Source organism: Podarcis gaigeae (assembly GCF_964106915.1).
Source record: "Podarcis gaigeae genome assembly, chromosome: 8".
Taxonomy (NCBI): Eukaryota; Metazoa; Chordata; class Lepidosauria; order Squamata; family Lacertidae; genus Podarcis; species Podarcis gaigeae.
Window position 1 is genome coordinate 47,864,290 of NC_139684.1, and position 21,180 is coordinate 47,885,469.

Below are 21,180 nucleotides of genomic sequence, written 5' to 3' on the forward strand. Positions count from 1 at the left end.
ATCCTTTGAAATCCTTTGAAAGAGGATTACCAACCAGCTCCCATAGCGCCCCCTTACTGTCAACACAGGGGCATCTAAAGGACCATCTTGACCCGAGGGAAGCGGAGAAGCAGCAGCAGCTTTTCCTACACAAACAATTTGTCTTTCCCATATTGTTACTTTAAAAATAATAATAGTAAAAGACCCAGTGCTTATTCTTGTAATTATCTTATGCAAATCACTTTGGGAAATCTGCTTGAAAAGTGGTATATATATTATGTAACACTTTCCCCTTAATTCTGAGATGTCGTCCTCCAGCCAAGTAATGTGCACAAAAATGCATTTACTAGAGGAAATTGTGCATACGTTAGTGAAAACATACAAAAATGTGCCATAGCAAGAGAAATAGCTTTGCAAAAATATGTACATAGTAAAATTGCATACAAATGTGTGTATTAGGAGAAATTTGCACTAAAATGTCAATTAATTTTCATTTTTAAAATTGCAATTTAAAAAATGTCATGTAAAAAAAATCAGAGAACTGAATTTCAGTTTGAAAAATGAGAAACCAAAATTCACAGATTCACTCATTCCTACATAATTTAGTACTATAGACACAACGCACCTTAGATCCATTTTTGGGTTCTGTTGAAAACCAGGGGTCTAGAACACACCTACCATCTCCTGTGAGCTGAGTGTTGCACAGAGCATATTGGTACGGATGTCCAAGCTGCTGAGTTGTTCAGCCAAGAAAAACAAGGTCACATTCATCACAGCATTTTGCCTTGCCCATTGTTAATTTTGTTATAGCTACACTGAACAAAAGGAAAGCAACATAGCAGGATCATTGCGATGGAAAAACTAATGCTAAAGAACTGGTTGACAATTTGAAGCTGAAGCAATGGATTCTTATAATGTACTCCAATGAAAGCCAGAAAATGGTTCCAATTTAATTAGAGTTTGCTCTTGGTCTTTTTTTCCCATGTGGCAACAACAATAAAAAATTGGCTGCTCACAAGAAAAAGAAAAAATTGTATCAGTTGGTTGTTGGGTTTTTTTTTGGGGGGGGGGGTTGGTTGGTTGTTCTAGTTTGAGAAATCAGTAATATTGCCGCAACTATTTTATTTATTTATTTCAACTGTTTTGGAATCAACACACCATGATTAACTTATCCAATATTAGTTATATTCATAGCAGACTCATTGGAATAAGAAATGGGTCTACTCTTAGTATATCATTATATATATAATATCAAAACATACAACCAAATAAAGCTGGGCTATTTTGGGCTGGGGATGTTCCACTTCAGTAAAGATGTATAAAACCCATTGGACTTGGGGAGAAAAGAAATTGATTCTGCTCCCTTCATCATTTTTGCAAATGCAGCCAGTGAGAGAGAGAAAATTATGTATATGAGCAATGTGTTGGCTTTGTGGAGACTCATATAACTTCAGACAATGCAATTCTCCTGCCTGCCTGCCAGCACCCAAAAACACACAAGCAGTATATAGCAAAGGAAAGCTCTCACAGAAGATTAGACTTCTACATTTAAACGAGGTTGATCTTGTGATTTAGTCAAGTATACAAGAGGGGATCATGATCTTCCATCAGCCACTTTCTCCAACTTTATACTGTTCGCACATATAGATTATTCATACAAGCCTCAATTTCTATATATGAGCCCTGCAAAACAAGTTCTGGGCCAGCGCCTTTATCTCCAGGTTCAAACACAAGATCCTTCTGTATATACATAGAGAGTTGTATGGACTAAAGCAGGGACACCCTAAAACATTTCTGTTATCAGCAGGTTGTGGAACTCTTGGAGACAGAGCTTTACTCACTGTAATTATGCCGATACCCTTTTTTTTGCTGAAATGCAGAAAGCTGACATCTTTGAGAGCAGCCTGTGGGAAGCGGGGAGGGGAAGGATACACCAGACCTGCAAAGCTAGTTCTGTTTCATTCTGCTGTCATCCTGACATTTCCTTGTAAAAATGGGGATGGGGGAGGCAACCCTTATTGACTCGTCTGTTGGCAAAGAGGTTAGTGGGCATCAACATTTCTTGCAAATTTTGGTGCAATTATTCCAAACCTCTCTAGCAGCTAAGCTTAGCAGCCTGGATTTGTTTCCTTAAAAGAAAAGAAAAGGGGGGGAAACCCACCACACTATTGGAGAACTTGACTCTTTTCATAAAGCAATGTGTTGTGCCTTCGTAGCAAGTGCTGTTAAAGAGGATTATAGATATCCAGACTGTGGCTGTTACTTTAGTTTCTTTAAAACACATGCACTAACAAGAAAAGACCATCAATCACCCTGCAAGGTATAAATCCTAATTCCTACCCTTCCTAACAGGTTTTAAAGGTCATGGATGTATAGAAATGTGTAGCTTAATTTTAAATGCATTCATTACTCTTGCAGGGAAGTTTTACAATTTATCCTTCCTCTGTTTTGCCCCCATTTTAAAACAGCTATTTAAAATGTGAAGCAAGCATCACAAAAGATTATAAAGTGTAGGACATAATAAAGGAGGCAGCACAGTATGCTGCCTATTTTTTGAAGTGGAGTGAGAGTTCAGGGAGGGAATCACACTTGGGGTCTGCTTTTCAATCACCCTCATTTGTAATGTTTGCATATTTACAGTAGCTCAGCTCCTTCAGCCATGTTTTCAGCAATCAGATTCCACACTGGGGACAGAGAACAGCCGCAAATGAGCGCTTGATCTATAAATGGCCATTTTTACATATAAGGAAGGGGGGCATGAACTGAGATGGAGGCAGGACGGCAGCTGGAGGAATTATGTATCTTGTGTTCATCTGATACAAGAAATAGATAAAACATTTGTGTTTGGGAGAATGGAGAGAGAAAGGAAAATAGAATAAAAGCATGCTTATGTCATCAGACTTGCATTTTATTGGAGCGGGGGCACACTACAACTATAAAAGTTGATTGTGGCAGGTCACAGACCATCTTCTTACCAGACCTTGCTAGGCCACAGACCACCACAGGGTTAAACCTGCTAAAGTCCTTTAAAATCAATGTGTGTTATTAAATGTGTTTAACAATTGGATTGTGACCCTAGATCACACCCACACGAAACACTTAATGCGTATTTATTACACTTTAAAAGTCATGACTTCCTCCAAAGTATCCTGGGACTGTAGCTTGCCCATCGCATGTCCATAATTCCCAGCACCCTTAAACTACAGTCCGTAAGATTATTTGAGAGTATCCACAATTAGTTGGATCCAGATAAAGCCAGTGGAACTTGGTTCCTATTGAACTTAAGGGAGCTTTAAGGAAAAATAATTATTAACTAGTCCCATTGATTCCAATGGATCTGGACCAAACCCTATATTTAGGGGCTAGATTTGTGTAACATGCTCAGCTATGTGTATATTTATGGCATCTAAGGGTGTTTGTATAGGCAGAAACTTCCAGCCAATCTTGTTGAGTAATTTGGCACACACCAATGCAAGAGACCCTTTCTCTCAGGAAATCTCCATTCTTACCACAGGAAGGCAAGCAATGGAAAAGATTCTGTTGTGGACTCTCTGGCCACCATAGTCAGGAGGGGTAAAGAAGCAAGCTAGGAATCTCCAAGTCTGTGTGGTGGTACAGTTTTGGGCTTTGCTGTTTCATAAACAGTTATGATGAGCCACCTCAATGAAGGGTAGAAGGAGATGGAAGAGTATAGCTTCACCTTCAGTGCAGGCAGGGCAGAGGCAAAAAAGCACATTTTACTTTTGTACGGTAAGCTCTACACACACCTCTCTATCTGCCATCCAGGCAAGTAAGGGGCGTCATCAGAGTTCAAGGATACATCCCAGCCAGGCAAAAACATGCAAGCAGAACCAGTGAAGGGGGCACTTAGGGATTGTCCTGAAATGCCAGAGTGAGAAGCCTGGGGGAGCACATTTGGGCCCAGACCAGATGTTTCACACTTTTCTATTAAGAGGTTCTAAATAGGTCAAGTTTCAACCATTAAAAACTCCCCTACAATCAGTTGATAACACCCCTCCGCAACCACAACCCTTGTTCTTTCTATTTGTCTTGCTATTTCTTGTTTGCAAAATATTAAGTGTCAAACTGTTGAGTGAGACTGGTCTTCCTAATGTGTCTAGTGAGTGAAAAACAGCCTTGACAAAAACTTATTAGCCCAGCCAGCTATAAAGAAGAAAATAAATACAATAAGGAACAAGGTGGCTGATAATACCTTGTAAATGAAGTCATCAAGGAAAGCATGGAATGCAAATGTCTGTGTCATTAATTGTATATGAAACAGAATGCCAAAAACATGAATTAAGCAATGAGCGAGAGAGAGAGAGAGAGAGAGAGAGAGAGAGAGAGAGAGAGAGAGAGAGAAATACATATATTTGCTAGCTAATATGAACTAAGTGGAAAAGCAGTATAAAATGGCAAAAAGTGATTTACTTACTCCAAGACCTGAAGATGTACGTGTTACTGTTTAGGTAATCTCGGGATTATTTGGTTAAAATAAAATGTTGCTCAGACGAAAAAGAGTCTTCACGAAGTCTAACTGCTATTTGCTTTGCATGACGATCTTATGCAGAAGAGAAAAATGAGCTCAGATATATTCTGAGAGGGAGCAATATTTGGAGTTAATTGGCCCATTAAGCGATTAATTTAATAGGTGGGTGTTAGTCACTAACATTAGGTTATCCTAGGCAAATTGTCAAAAAGGTAAACTGAAATGAGAATCCAAAATGAATACTGAAATGACAGCAAACAGTAGGAAGAGAGAAATGGCATTCAAATAGTAAAAGTGTATACAGGATTGGAGAGACCTCTAGTGTCCCTAAAAACCTGAAACACAAAAGCAGCTCATTATTGTGCTAACAGGATATATAGATGGCTAGTTTTCATATTATCAAAAGGGGGAAACTTCAAGTTTAATATTATGGCATGCAAAATACCAAACACGTATCAAATCTCCTACATGTATACAGATCCGCGTGCCTCAGCCAATCTGTACAATATAGCCACAGTTATATCCAAAAGCGGTCATAATGTATTGAATTTCATTAGCTCTTAGTTCTTTCAGTCTCCCAAACCACAAGCTGCCAAGTCCTTTTAGTTCATTCCAAAAAGAAGCTCCCCTTCTTCATGGATATGAATAATCAATCTCCAATATATATATATATATATATATATATATATATATATATATATATGCTCCAATATATATATATATATATATATATATATATATATATGCTTTCGTAGATTTTCACGGGTACAGGAATGCAGGTTTTGGTGTCCTCGGGTGTCTTCCCGTGTAAAAGTTGGGGTGTCTAGGCGACGTTTCGACGAGGTCTCACTCGTCATCTTCAGGCTGGTGCTTTCGGCTTCTAACAAGAAAGCACCAGCCTGAAGATGACGAGTGAGACCTCGTCGAAACGTCGCCTAGACACCCCAACTTTTACACGGGAAGACACCCGAGGACACCAAAACCTGCATATATATATATATATATATATATATATATATATATATGCTAATATTAATCATGCAATCTAAAGGTATGAGAGGAAACCCTTTTCAGCTCTGTGGGGCCAGAGACAAAACTGGGTTGGGGCAATGAATGTCCACTTAACCTTCATAAAGTAGGGTAGTTTCTATGCTCCTCCAGGCAACCAAGAAGCACAGTGGTGCAGGTGCATTAGGCTGCTCCAGAGACAAGAGTCGGGGAAAAATATGACGAAATATGTGTGAATTAGAACAGGCCACAATTTAGTAAAGTTAGTGGGGTTGGCATGGAATTTAGGCATGGATCTGTTCTGCTTCAAACGTCTGGTGTGATGATGGGATTTTACATGAAGTTTTGGTTTGTATATATACTGTAAGTTACTTTGGTTACCTCTTTACAGAAAATGACCAATACATTTAATAAACCATCATCATCTACCACTGCCTGTTCACCTGTTACCTCTGAGCCAGTGAGAGGGAGCCATGGCTCAGTGGTAGAGCTTCTGTTCTGCATGCAGAAGTTCTCCAGCTGAATCCCTGGCATCTCCAGGTGGGTCTAGATAATTATTCCCTGCCCCAAACCACAGAGGGAGTTGCTGTCAGTTCAGACAGTACTAAGCTGGATGAACCAGTGGTGTGACTCAGAATAAATCGCACCATTTCCTTGGAGGAGGAGCCTCCCCTCCTCCCCAAAGAGAAGGAAGCAGGAAGCAGAGAGAGCACTGAAGAGGAAGTGGGCCTGCTGAGAGAGAAGCCAACTGTTGTTTTTGTGCTCATGGGCCTCCAAAACCTGAAGTTTGAACATTTCAGCAATGTTCCCCACCTCTTTCAGGGTGTGACTATATAACATAACAGACATGGCACTACTGCCAATAATGGCTGTCTCACATCTGGTTGTCCCTTTGATACCTATTGAATAATGATATTCTTAATGTGATATGATATCATCCCGTTCTGAGATTAGACAGCCACGACACCAACACATTGGCTCCTGATGATGGGATGGGGTTTTCACATGATGTGATGGCATCACAAAATGCACTGAGTTTCACTTGAAATTTTAGGTAAGAGAGAGCTGCGGTTCTCAGCTAGTTCCCCAATCTATCAGAAAACCCCTGATTAACCAACAATTAGATCTGCTGTCTACTGCATTGTTACAGTAAGCTTCTGCAACATAAAATGATGAGGGAGAAAGGATGTTTTCTGCTGCTCCAGAGAAGTGGACACGGAGCAATGGATCCAAACTACAAGAAAGAAGATTCCACCTAAACATTAGGAAGAACTTCCTGACAGTAAGAGCTGTTCGACAGTAGAATTTGCTGCCAAGGAGTGTGGTGGAGTCTCCTTCTTTGGAGGTCTTTAAGCAGAGGCTTGACAACCATATGTCAGGAGTGCTCTGATGGTGTTTCCTGCTTGGCGGGGGGTTGGACTCGATGGCCCTTGTGGTCTCTTCCAATTCTATGATTCTATGAGAATGCCTCCTAGGTAGTTTTTGTCTATGCCACCTCTGTCACAGAGAAAGCATGCATATGAGTCACAATCAGAGCCTGTCCACCCATGAGGCAAGGTGAAGCAACTGGCTCAGAGCTTCGGAACATTCGATGGGGCAGTAGATCTGGACCCATAAGGAGCAAATTACTTCCCATTTGCATTCTCAGCCACCACCTTCTCCTCCATGCTTCTGCTGTTTTCTTTCACATCTGGAAGCAATGCCTCCCCTCCATCAGCCTCCTTTTGGACCTCCTTTTTCTCCCCGTTTTCTCATTGGTGGTGGTGGCACTGGTAAGGGGGCAGGGGAGGAGTTGGGGGGTGGATCCTGCTTCTGAGGGGTCATATGTCTCCTCTCCATGACTGATACACACAATCATGCTCACATCCCATCTTTCTCCCTTCTGTAGATAATGGGGTTCAGTATCAGTAAGGATTTCGGCTTAGAACCTTCACTGCATCTTGGTGTTACACAGGAACTGCTAAATACAACTGCCCCATTGTCAGGGAGTGGCAGGACACTGATGAGTGCACCGGAGGAAGAGGGGCTGCAGTCTGGCTTGGGAGAGATGAGCAGTGGTCCGTGGGGATCTGTACCAGCCAGGAGGCAAGAATAGGAGGCAGGGGAATCTTCAGAGCTGGAAGGAAGGAAGAAAAGGCAGAGGCAGAAAAAAATTGAAGCTGCTAAAGCAGAAGCAGCATTATGTTGCATTATGTGAAGGATTTGCTTTGGTCTGATCCAAATCAATTACTGATTTTCATGAACAGGACAACCCTTGGCAGGTGACCCTCAACAAGGATATAATACTAAGAAAAGGATATAGTATAAGTCTGGGGAACCTTTGGCTCTCCAAAGGTTGCTAAACTACAATCCCCATCATCCCTGGCCTTTGGCCATACTTTTTAGGGCTGGAGTAAAGTTTCCCATGCTTCTTGTAGGAATACTGGAGACAAGTCAAGCATTTGCAAATGTCTTCTCTGTTTATTTTATGGAAAATATTATCTTCTTCTCTGACAGCTTATCCATAACCCAGAGGGAAATGATATCTATGTTGCTGTCAGCATTGTTCAATTCAGGAGAAAGAGATCTGGCAGAGGAATCCTATACTACCGTGTGGTTGAGTTCCAGGACTTTGTCAACATATTTCAGGTAACTGGATTCAGCTGAAATATAGTCAAACTTAATCCACAAGATGTCTGGCCAGTTTTCTCTCTAGCGTATGTTTTCTGATCTTTACGTCTATTGCAGTTAGTTCTTTGACCAAGGAGGGGTTGGTTCATTTTATTTATTTTTGCAAACGTTACAGTGAACATTTTCCTTTATATTCTCCCGTAGGCACTCTGGTGAGTTAAGAATGCCACCTATAGTTCATCATTGAAATAGCTCCAAGAGGAGAAAGAAAGAAAGAAAGAAAGAAAGAAAGAAAGAAAGAAAGAAAGAGGAAGGAAGGAAGGAAGGAAGGAAGGAAGGAAGGAAGGAAGGAAGGAAGGAAAGTGGGGGGGGGGGACACACCTTCCATGAATACCAACCAGGGATGTTTGATGACATGGATCTTTGAGATTTCTGATATGTATGGCAAAGTTTTTTTTAAATTAAGCTGCAGGTGGAAACTTAGCAATCAACTGGCTTCTGTATTTCCTGATCATAACAACACAATTTTTTGTTCAAAAATGTATCAAAATAAGTCTGAAATGTTTGAAAGAAAGGTGCTTTAAAATACATTAAAAAAAATATGTAGATGCTAATTTTCCTGTAATTTTAAAAATTGCTAATTAATCTGGAAATCAGGTGAGATAGATTTATGAATGCACACATTCAAACGGGATGAGCAGTTACAATAGACAGATTCATCCATACCATCAAGTCATTACATTCCCATCAAGTTACATTCCAATCCATTGTAACAATTTTCAGAACAATTTCTGTGTGTCTGTTGCAGCAAAAACAACAAAGCATCTTGTGCTGCCTTAAATTTTAATAGATTTTATTACAGTGTCAGCTTTTGTCGACTAGCACTCAGTTCATCAGATGAATGAAGAGTTATTCTGAGTCACAGCTGTATTTCTTAGGGCTGGGCGGGCAGCTTAACAGTGAGGTCAAAGGGAAATGAAAAGTGGCCGTCCAGGCCTCTCTATCTGCCCCTTGGGATTCTCCCATGGCCATACCTTTCACAGGCCCTGATCAACACCCTCTCCAGTACTTTTGCATGGTTGGAATGTGTCCTTGAACTGTAATGATGCCTCTTGCTTGTCATGCTGGAGAAATATATGCAGAGAGAACCATCTGACTTTTCTGTAGTTGGAATGTAGAATACTGTGCAATAATGAGTCACATCCATTACCCCACCACCACTGGAATCTCACTCCCAGTGCCTTGCAGACCATTTTCTATAACTTCCATGAGACATATGCACCTGGAGATTTGCCCTGCTCTAATTCTTTCCTGTCCAACCTCTCAAACCAGCAACAATATTGTAGGGGTGTGTGTGAAGGAACCTTGTTCCCTAGGAGTTGGCTCCTATGGGTCAGATAGAGAGGCCTGGATAGTCTCATTTGGTCTGCAGTACTCCATCCCTATACTAATTAGAGAGAAGATGTGCTTGGGATCCTCCTACGGGAAACTTGCCCAAGAATTCCTACACACACAATTAAACAAAAAGCAAAAAAACTGGAGCTATGCCTGGAGGTGGTGATGCAGTGCCGCAACATTTAATAAACCAGCTCTAAGTGAGTTAGAAGAAGCCTTGAAAGACAGGTATGCATGCCAAGTTTGCTTTCAAATTCTTGACAAACTCCTGCTTAATAAATAGCAATTTGCCGTGTCGGAAAGCTGAACTCTCTGCTTTGGCTCACTCATAACAAAGACGCATATTCAGAGTCGTGCTGTTTCATGACCCTCCTGAGTTTCTGTTTGAGAACTCCTTGGAAACAGCTGCCACTTCCTCACAAAGCACGTGAGGCGTAACCCAACCAATTTATTGAATTATTCATTAGACTGAGAGAATAAATAAAAAAGGTGGGTATAAGAGGGTGGGTGGGGGAGAGAGAAGAGTGTGGCTGTTATATTGGGGAGAGAGGAAGTCAGAAAGTGCTTTTTATTTATAGGTTTATTACAGCTTGCATTTGTCTCTATGAGAAGCATACAATTTTCTCCATTGGCCACCATAACTCAGGATAGAAAGAAGAGCTGTAAATACTAGAAATCTGGGGTTTTCTGGGACTATGGTCTCCTATTTTTAACTTGCATTTTAACATGGAGGTAAAACATTCCTTTGACAATGTACAGATATTAAATAAAGATCAGGGGGATACAGCAAGCAGAAATTATTCAAGTACTAGAGGAAAAAAATTGCTCCAGGCTACTCTTTCACACATTGTTGCTCAAGTCAGGATTGTGATATGACAGTTCTAACTCTGCTGCTGACATTCGAATAGACTATTACATTATTTACTTTTTGTAAAATAACATTCTATTACAGCTCCCTCAAGGCCCACGGCTGTTCTTAGTTTAAGGGGAAAGATTCTCTTTGCCCATGATTCCAAGCTTCCAATTTGCGAATGCAGCTCTGGTGGAGACCACCAATCGGGTCCTCCCTTTAAGAGGGCACATACTGTGGTGAGACCTGGACAACCGACACCCTGTGTTGTGGGTGGGAACATCTGGTAAGCCACAACACCCGATTGGTAGGTCCCTCGAAGCTGGGTACAATCTGACCAATGGGTTTGAGGGACCTATTATGCCCATGCATGTGACTCAGAGCTTCCTCTTTCAGTGCTTGCATTCAGAACACCACAGCATGTCTTCTGCAAGCCAAGAGAGAGAGAGAGATTTACCTTCGATGGATCATCCTGGTGATATCTTTCCGTTATCCCTTCTTCTTTTTAATTCCTTTTACCCTCTTCCTTTCCCTAGTTTTAAATTTTTAAGTTTGTTTTTAATACTCCCCATCCTTGATCTTCCCTGATTTAGAGGGGCCCCACGGGGCTTGCGGCCACTTAGCTCTCTGCTTTGGAGTCTTTTCGTTTTCTAATTTCTTTCCTATAGGGCGCTTGTCCTTGGGGTTCCCCCAAAGCGCTCCCTTTTGCTGGGGATTGCCATGGATCCCAATTCTAAATTTGTGGCTTTGTGTAGCGATCGCTATTCCTTTAAAGGACTTGAGCTCACAAGCTGGTTTATCCAGGGGTTCACAGTGCAGTGTTGCTGCGGCTTGAAAAACTTCTGCTCAGCGGCCCCAATTTATTGTTTTCGGTGTCTTTTTGCCCACAGGGCTTGGCTTTAGCGCTTTTGTCTCCAGGGTTGCCTCCATTTCCCTGGGTTCAGGGAGCAGTAATTCTGAGCCGTGTTAGCCACACATTTATTTTATAGCGCCTTGAATAGCTGGAGCAAAGGAATTTGAGTTATAGTGATCGTTTGGTCCGCTAATTTGGCCTGTGAGAGTTCCCTCTCCGTAAGCTTGGTAAATACTTCACCCCCTCTCAATTTGCTTAAGGATGGTTGGGGAATTCTTGGAGCCGGCAGACATTTTTCCCTGCTTATTTTGGCAGGAGCCCATCTTGTCTTTGTGGCAGGGCCCGTGTTGGTGGGAGCACCATCTTGTTTTGGCAGGGGTGCCATCTTAAGGATTAACAGTTAATTTTAATTTTATTGAATATTGGGAGACCTTATAGAGATGCCTGTTAAAAGGAATCTTAGCCCTGCCCTCCCTTCAAAAGGGGTAATTAGAGGCCGGTCTCAATCGCTGCGTTCAGTGCAAGCCCCAGCAGTTCCTCAGCAAACATTGGATCGTCTGGGGTCTATCATGACCAATATTGGCATGGACCCTGTGGCCTTGACAAGATTTAATGCGGAGCTTGGGTCATTGGCTCAACAGTTTAGGAGACAGCCTGATCCTCAGCCTGGCCCCTCTTCTTCTTCTACTGTTTATGAGGCTCAGGGTCCTTCTGATGCAAGTGAAGAGAGTGAGACTTTTGATTCCTCTGTGGCTTTGTTTTCCCAACTGCATTGGGTGTGATGGCTGGCCCATTTGCGCGCCCTCCCTTCCCAGATTTGCACCTTTCTCCTTTGGGCATGGTGCCTAAAAAGGCCCCAGGTGAATTTGATTAATTCACAATTTATCTTAGCCACTGGGTTAATCAGTAAATGATGCTATCTCTCCTGAGTTGTGTTCCGTTAAATATGCCACCTTTGACCAAGCGATGAAGTTAATCAGGAGTTTTGGAAAGGGTGCACTTTTGGCAAAGTGCTATGTAGAAGCTGCCTTTCCTTTATTTCCTGTTCATCCACTTGATTTTAAGCTGCTGGGGTTCCAGTTGGATGGAGCTTATTATGTGGATAAGGCAATGCATATGGGCTGCTCTCTATCCCGTGTAGCTTTCGAGGCCTTCAGTACCCTTTTGGACTGGGCTTTGCATACCAAGACAGGTATTAGGGGCGTGACTCATTACCTCAATAATTTTTATTAAGTTCTACAGCCGATTCGGAGGAATGTCTACTGCTTTTGCAGGCTTTTAATGGCCTAACTCAGGAGTTAGACGTTCCTTTAGTGGCTGATAAAACAGAAGGCCCAGTCACGAGGTTGTCTTACCTCAGGATTCAATTGGATACGGTGGCATTAACTTCCGCTCTGCCTGAAGTAAAGTTGATCACTTTGTGTGACATCATTATGGAATTCTTGCCAAGTTACCTTGAGGCAGATTCAGTCCCTGTTGGGCCATTTGAACTTCACATGCAGGGTGGTGGCACCTGGTCACCCCTTTTGTGCACGCTTAGCAAGACTCTCAGCTGTCCTGCACTCACCCCATCACCAGGTCTGATTGCCCAGTGAGGTCAGGGCAAACCTTGAACCTGCAATTCGATTTCCAGATCCATTCAGACGCCGCTGGTTCCTTGGGCTTTGGGCTCTATTTCCATGGCCTGAGCTCTGGCAGGGTACAGCCATTGCCCGTGATTTAACCTTTCTTGAGGTTTTTCCCCATCGTAGTGACAGTGCACATCTGGACCATGCAGTTCAAGGACCAGTGGGTCTGCTTCTGGTCCGATAACCAGGCCGTGGTGGGCGTTTTGGCAAGGCAGTCATCCCGCTCCAACAGAGTCTCTGCCCTCTTGTGCATGTGGTCAGGTTACATAATAGCTCATAGTATTTCCAGCTGTAGTTATCCCTTGAATAGAATAGGCAACTTGAATTCACGGTTAGGCTTTAAACAGCATACTGAATAGTTTTAATGTACTATAACCTGCAGATAACTTTCATGTAATTTGGTTTGTAAATGCTAACAATTGGAATCCCCTTTTTTATTTATTGCAAAGGCTAGCATATTCATCATCTTGCCTAATTAAAATTTAGCAATTAACGAGCAGGGGCAAAATGGCACAATGAGGTCAGAAGCAACCTAAGCAAACTTATCATAAATGCAGAGCATTTTAGAGTTTCTAAAAAGTTCATTCTTTGCTTAATTAACAGATCTAATTACAGTCCTGACATAACAGAATGCAAAGCATTCTCTTTCAAAGACAAGAAGTCAAAGGTTTAATAGAGCAGATAACCACCTTTTTCAGAATGCTGTGACAGAGCTGAGCACAAGGGGAGGGAGCTATTTTACCAAGCAGTCAACAGGGTTGATGCAATGGCTTTGACAGAAATTAAAGCTAAGCAATACACAGGAATCCCAATGCAACAAAGGAATTGAAAGCGAATAAAAACTCTCATGTATCTTGGGATCTGAACTAACACCAAGTCAAGGCATTTGATAATCTCCTTTCTTAGCACGATGCCAGTTCTTATTCTGTGACCTCCACTGGCTACTTGCGAAAAACAGTTTCATGTTTCAGAGATAGCAAGTTTTGTAATTATCACCTTATTGATCTAAAATGCAAAAGGCACACACACACACATTCCCACTCCCTCTTCCTGTATCCTGTACAAGGAAGTGTAAGGTAAAAGCAAAACAAAACCCGTGTATTGATGCTTGTAAAAGGTTTCAGAAACTCATTCCAAAAGAGATTATAGTGTATTCAGCTTTGTCCAGATTTAACTGTGTGGTCTGGGAAAGAGAACAGAACACTGATTGGAAACTTATAGAGTCAAGGCAGAGCCTTGCTGAGCTGACTTTGTACAAACAAACAAACAAAAGCTTTGAAACTCCATATGGACAAAGTTCCTAAGCATGAGGACAATGAAAGCCAGTTGGCTGTTGGCTCAGGCTTCAAGCTTAACCCCATTTATGTGGGAGTAAGATCTGATAGAACTTACTTCTAAGTAGACATGGTTAGGATTGTGCTAATAGGCACAAATCCTATATGAGTAATCTCACTAATCAGAATGAGACATCTGAGGAAATTAGCAATCCCTATGGTAGAGAATCCTTAAATTACCCTGGACTGAATCATGAAAGGCTTCAAAGGCCCATACTGCTACTTTGAACTGTGTGTAGTACGACCAAGAACCAAAACTTTGTCCTAGGAGTAAACACCATAACTAGCAGTCACAAGTCTTAATGTGTTAACAGCACTCTATAGAAGTAGGTATCAAGACAGGTGTTTCAACCCTTGACGTGTGGGTTTCACTGACAATTATCGGGTTTAACAGGCACACAGTGTTTCTCTGAGCAGCAATGAAAACAAATTCACAGCAAACTGAAGGCTGTGATAAATGTGATTCGAAGTAAGCCCTCTACAAGCATTATGTCTACATATTTAATTAAAGCATGAACATGTCCACACCCAATAGTTTGCCTACTAGCGTGTGCCTGTACACCATGAACATCTGTAGGATGGAAGTCTTCATGCATGTATGAAAAGGCTTCATATATGCTGCACACTGAATATGTACATGGCAGGAAATGGGGCTAGGAAGCACAGCACCACACATACATTGACTAAATATTTGAGCATAATGACCACTCCCCACACCAAATGGGGGGCACCTTTTGCATGGTTGTGTGCAGCCCCCTGGATCCCAGTGTGGCTCCTGGTAGTTCGGGCTGGCTTCATCCTCCCCAGGCTGGATACCTGGAGATCTCCGCCTACCTCAGCCAATCGCCCAATCCCGCCTGGGGAGGCATTGCCAGGTAAAGGGAGGGACCGCCCTGCCCACACAACAGAAGGTGAATCTTACCTGCGAAGCATCAGTCGGCTCCAGAGCTTCTCCCACCCTGCCCTCCCTCAGTTAAGTCTTCTTTTGCAGGTTAACTTCTTTTCCACAGGTACGCAGGCGCTGCTACATCAGGGTCACTGTTGAAGGGCCAGAAAGATTTTTTCCTGCATTGGTAGGCTTTGCCTTTCCCTTAGCAAAATGAAACAATTTTGGCGGTTTCAGGCCTTGGGCATCTTCCTAAATGGGGGGGGGGGATGAAGCGGTGACCTATCCCTCCCTTGCGGCGGTGATCTCAGGGTTCCCCATTAAAGGGGTCTTGAGGGGAGGCATTGGCCATATGCCGAGAGGTAGTCATTGCTCTCGCCTCCAACGGTGGTGAAACAGGGGGTGGGCTCTCTGCTTGAACATATGTTCTCCAGAGCCGGCCCAATCCCCACACATAACCCTGAAGTTGCCCAGATCCCTGGCTGGGGACTGGGAAGGATAAATGTCCAATGCCGGAGCCAAGGTCTCCCTACATCTGAAATTTAATAAAGTTGTGGCCAATTTTAATCCCATAGCACATTGTCTTGAGTCATTATTCTGCTCAGGGGTCGCCTGGAGTTGGGGGGACTGCGCCTGTCCACGCAATTTATGAAGAGAACTCTAGCAATCTCAACACATTCCCACCCAGTTAATCTCATCTACTTTCCACCCTCTTCCAGTTGTCAACTGACAAAGAGTGGTAGGTCGAGTCGCAGACAACTCTGGGGTTACGGCACTCATCTCACTCCATAGGCAGAGGGAGCCGGCGTTTGTCCGCAGACAGCTTCCAGGTCATGTGGCCAGCATGATGAAGCAGCTTCTGGCGAACCAGAGCAGCACACGGAAACACCGTTTACCTTCCCGCTGGAGCGGTACCTATTTATCTACTTGCACTTGATGTGCTTTCAAACTGCTAGGTGGGCAGGAGCTGGTACCAAACAACAGGAGCTCACCCCATCGCGGGGATTCAAACCGCCGACCTTCTGATCGGCAAGCCCTAGGCTCTGTGGTTTAGACCACAGCACCACCGAAGTCCCTTTCCCTCACAGTAAACCCATTGAAATTAATTGATTTAATTTAGGCTTGCTCATTCATTTCAATGGGTCTACTCTTAATCAAACTTGTATGGTGGGTGGAATTCACTTCATCCCCAACCTATTACTTGATGTGTCCTTCAGTTTTTTTATTATCATGACATTCCATACGTCAAGCGATTGCCTCCATCACCCTTCCAAACAGAAGCCCCATGCACAGTTCCTTCAATGACTACTTGGCTTATTTCCCCCCCCCCCTAATAAATGGAATTCTAAGCCACATATTTTTGCTGTTGACACTTCCAAAGGCAATTTTTATAAATGGGTTTCTAAAATAACAAAAGGAACAACTAAAAAAAGCCCCACTTCTTAATGTCTGAATGCCCCGTGAAGATGTTAATCACAGGCAATATAAACTCAAGCCAAAAAGAGCCATTTGGTTTCCTGAATTTATTGGAAAGCAGAAAGCAGCAGGATCCACTCTCTCTTTTTGCTTTATTTTCTGGCATTGAAGAGCTTTCAACCTTCAGACAGTATCATTTATTAATAGTAATCCAAGCAAGCAAAGTTGTTAGCAATAATGTATAGCCCAAAAACGCTATATGAAAGGGCAATAAATCGGACTCGGGTAGAAAAGAAAAACCCAAACAAAACAAAATATCCCCACATTCCATGATCAATCAGCTTTCACACTTTAAATTTATGCAATGAGTTTAGGCCATAAAGCAAAGGTAAAATATTTGGCCTCTTTAGTGAGAATTCCCCCCCCCCCAAAGATGCAAGGAGGGGGATTCGTATAAAAATACCTTTGAACATTCTATGTAATCTCTCTTTAGTTTCATTTTCCCTTTGTTTTCCCCTACCCCCTCATCTTTGATTGTAGAGAAACAATAATAATAGGATGCCATCTCAAAAAATAGCCTTGATTTTGTCCTTTTCTAAAGGACTCATTCTCCTTGTATGAGCAAAAAAAAACGGGGGGAGAAAAAACTCCAAGACATGAAAGGTACAAAGTATAGTATGAAACAAAAGGGACTTTTAAGGTCACTTTGGGGGGACTTTTTCAGTCACATCCACACAAATGCATTTAAAGATGCCTTAAACCACACGATCAGTCATGGTGCCCCCCCCCCCAAGAATCCTGGGAACTGTAGTTTATTAAGAGTGCTGGGAATTATAGCTCTGTGATGGGTGTCCTAACTCTAACAACCATTAACAAGCTGTATGTAAGTGCTGTCCTGGAAAAGGATGCCCAGAATCCAAAGGCCTTTCATTTCCTGAGACCGATGGAACGGACTAGAGAGGTTTAAAAATATATATTCATGTCTGGAGAATGTGGCTAGAGAGGAGTTCTTTCAGTCTCAAGAACAACAGTCACCCACTAAAATCCATTGGAAAAAGAGTCAGGATAAGGGACTTCATTGTACAAAACATACTTGATTTAAGGAACTCTTGGCCAAAAGGTGTCGCAATGGGCATGGGTTTAGTATGCATCCACAGGGGATTGGACCAATTCCAAGGGGCTAGTTCTTTCAATGGCTATTAGCCATGAAGTCTAAATAGAACCTAAGTGTTCAGTATCCGTGGATGTCAGTTGCAGAGAAGAAACAGTGAACGATGGTGATTTCATATCCTGCTGCTGTTGCCAGAAGGATGTAGTTACCACATGTGGGAAAACAATGTTGCATTAGATGGAACTGTGGGCTGATCTAGCAGGACTTACCCCCCCCCTAAATTGAAACACACACAGACCCCACTTTACAGTGGTACCTCGGTTTAAGAACAGCCCTGTTTATGAACGATTCGGTTTACAAACTCTGCAAAACCGGAAGAAGTGTCCTGGTTTGTGAACTTTACCTCAGAATGGGAGCCAAATGGTGGAAGAGTACTGGAGGCCTCATTAGGGAAAGAGGGCCTCAGTTTAAGAATGGTTTTGGTTTAAGAACGGACTTCTGGAACAGATTAAGTTCGTAAACCAAGGTACCACTGTATTTTATTTTGCTCCTCTGGAAAATAAAACAAGCAAGTTATTCTTTGTTACTCTGTAACTCTTGCTTATAAGCTGAAACTATGTTGTATGAGTCTCACAAAAAGCTTAGTAGATCTTATCCCTTATTGCCCTCTACTGTGCTCTAAGAATGTGTGAGGTGGATGGCCTGTAATAAGCTATTCAACAAAAGAGGGCAGTGAAAAAACTGCCATTGCATTTGGCTGATGTCAAGTGGATTAAAGAGACCTAATCCATATCATCAACTGTTTGCCAGATCCCTTTTATTGTAGGGCATGCGCAGTTTGGTTTGAAATGAGAGCTGGCAGGAGCTCAGAGAAGTGCAAGAGACTTATCACAAAGCATATGCAGAACTGAGCCCCAGGCTTCTAACCTGGAGAGACCTTCTTAGGCCAAACTCATATCATAGGTTTATAAAAATTTATGACAACAGAAATGACATTTCCTCCCCCCCCCCCAATACTCCTAGAACTTGGAGTATTCATTTGAGGCTGCAACACTAATCACACCTTCTTGGCACAAGCACCACTTATATAACCGCAAGTCAAGAGGCAGTAGAATCAGGAAAGCTTTTTTAAAAATCACCTTCAAAGCATAACCAACTTATGGAATTTGCTGCCTGAAATGGTGATGTCTGCAAGCTTTGATGAGTTTAAAAAATTAAAAGTATCAGAGAGAAGTAGCTAACAACAAGGCACCTGGCAACTAATTCTATTGAGCCTGCACCTCGCCATATATGGGAGGAATAGATATACCTCAGCTCTGAATATGAGATTACTGGCAACAAATATGTGTGGTGGATTATCAACAATCAAATGAAAATACTTGATTTTTCAGCTGGGCAAATCTGATAGCTCATCATATCAGATCTGTTTGTCTTGCAAATGGGAGGGCTGACATGTAAGCAAGAGACTCAAACTAAGCACAATAAGCTATTGATCCCTATCTTTCTCCCTGATTTTCTCCCAAAATGTCCATCTCAGCAATAAAGGACAATAGGAAGATGGCTGGGTCACAAATGTCTTCATCTGTGATTTTGGTGTTCAAGTTCATAACTACACAGAGAGTCTCCAAGGAAATTTGATATTGAACAGGAAATCAACTTTGTCTTGGACATTTTATTATACTTCTCTCTCTTTTTCAAACTTTTTTTTTAAATAGGGAAATCATGTGCCGACAGTGGCAGCCCAAGACATCTGGTTGTGCTAAGTGGAGTCCAAATAGTCTGCTAGGTACAGCACTTGTCCCTCTTGTTGCTGCAGTTTTAAAAAGTCTTGTTTGAGACTCCAGTTCCTCTTGCCTTCATCTACCTGCCTCACGTTACATCAGTAGTGGGGAATCTTTTTCAGCTAAAGGGCCTCATTTCCTTCTGGGTACCTTTCCAGGAGCTACATGACAGTAATGGATGGAGCCAGAGACAACAGTGAGCAGAGCAATGACTGTAAATTTTACTTGTGTATGGTAGGCTATACACACTCACACACCTCCATCCAGGCAAACCAGATTCATTATTACACTCCAAGTAGGTAAAATCACTCAAGAAGTATTTGAAGGAGTCCATTTGGGTGTGGTTTAACAGTCAATCCTTCTTCCTAGAGAACTCTGGGAAATGTAGCTCTGTGAGATGAATAGGGGTTTCCTAAGAGCTCTTAGCAGCCTTAACAAACTACAGTTCCTACAATTCTTTGAGGGAATCTGTGATTGTTTAAAGTGGTCCGATACTGCTTTAATTATATAGTACAGCTGGGGCTACCTAAAAGCTACAAAGCAATATTGTCATATACTCAAAATTCAGAACACAAGGAAAATTCAGAACACAAGCATTTGGCAGATCAGTAATTTGCACCATTCCACAGTGCCAGGTTATGGCAGGAAAACCTCAAGACAGCATCATGCTTCAACTTCACCATAGGTACTGCAGTGGGGTGATCCTTATAAAACAAAGTAGCACATTGCACAACAATTTACAGCCCATGTTGTATTGTTGTTGCCAGTGTGCTTATGCATGTTACTTCATGCGAGCATACAGTGGTACCTTGGTTATCAAACTTAATCTGTTCCAGAAGTCTGTTCCAAAACCAAGGTGCACTTTCTCATGGAAAGTAATGCAAAACGGATTCAACCATTCCAGACTTTTAAAAACAACTCCCAATACAGCAATTTAGCATGAATTTTACTATCTAATGAGACCATTGATCCATAAAATGAAAGCAATAAATAATGTACTGTACTATGAAATAAATAAAGCAGTATTGTGGATGATAAAAATAAAAATTTTAAAAAATTCTTACCTGCACTGATGATAGTCATTGTTTGGATGGGGGGCTTTTATCCATTTCCACAGTCACATAATCAATCAATCAATCAATACCTGAACTGGGATCCACACAGCCACAAAACAAATTAACTGAAAAAGCCTCAAAACAAAAATGCAAAATAAATAGCAAAAACAAAAGCACTAAATATAAGCTCCAACTATCACCTTAGAACACTGCAATTAGAAACAGAAGGCTTGAATGACAATGGGGGGTGCAAATTAGCAGCGCAACAGGAAACACGGGGGGACTCAAAACAGAGCAAGTTCGGCTTCCAAATGAAAATTCAAAAACAGGAACACCTACTTCTGGTTTTGCAGCGTTCGGATTCCAAGTTGTTTGTGAACTAAGCTGTTCGAAAACTGAGGTACCACTATACATTATGTTATTTCCAATGAGTCAGAAATCTCAGTGTCAATGATTTTAATGCACCTTTGGTATTAGGAGCCTTTCCTTGCTTTCTGAGGATGTCACAGACTACCAATGTGCTCTACACTTTGCAAAAATAAAACCCGATTCACTTCCCACTTCCCTAATATGTGAGAAAAGGTTTATTGTTGCTGTTAACACAGGCTGTTAAAGAAGGACTAGTGGTATGAAAAGGCAGCACATTATCACATGGTTTATAAGCAGCAGCTTCTCATGGCTATATGAGGTATGTTTGGGGATTTGCCAGATCACAGCATTTGCTACTGTTGTTGTAAATCATCACATGAAGCTTCTACTAAGTCAGGATCAAGTAAGGACAAGAA

General features: G+C 42.0%; 1 long non-coding RNA gene across 2 annotated transcripts in view; it reads right to left on the minus strand.

The window, feature by feature from the left end:
* Positions 1-625: 625 nt before the first annotated feature.
* Positions 626-21,180, minus strand: part of LOC310850677 — a 44,308-nt gene continuing 23,753 nt past the window's right edge. The window contains exon 4 of one of the 2 annotated variants that reach the window (XR_014567411.1): positions 626-789. This is a non-coding gene — a long non-coding RNA (uncharacterized lncRNA). Of the gene's footprint in view, positions 790-14,851; positions 15,185-21,180 lie in introns of those variants that run through there. The other variant, XR_014567412.1, reaches the window with a different exon arrangement.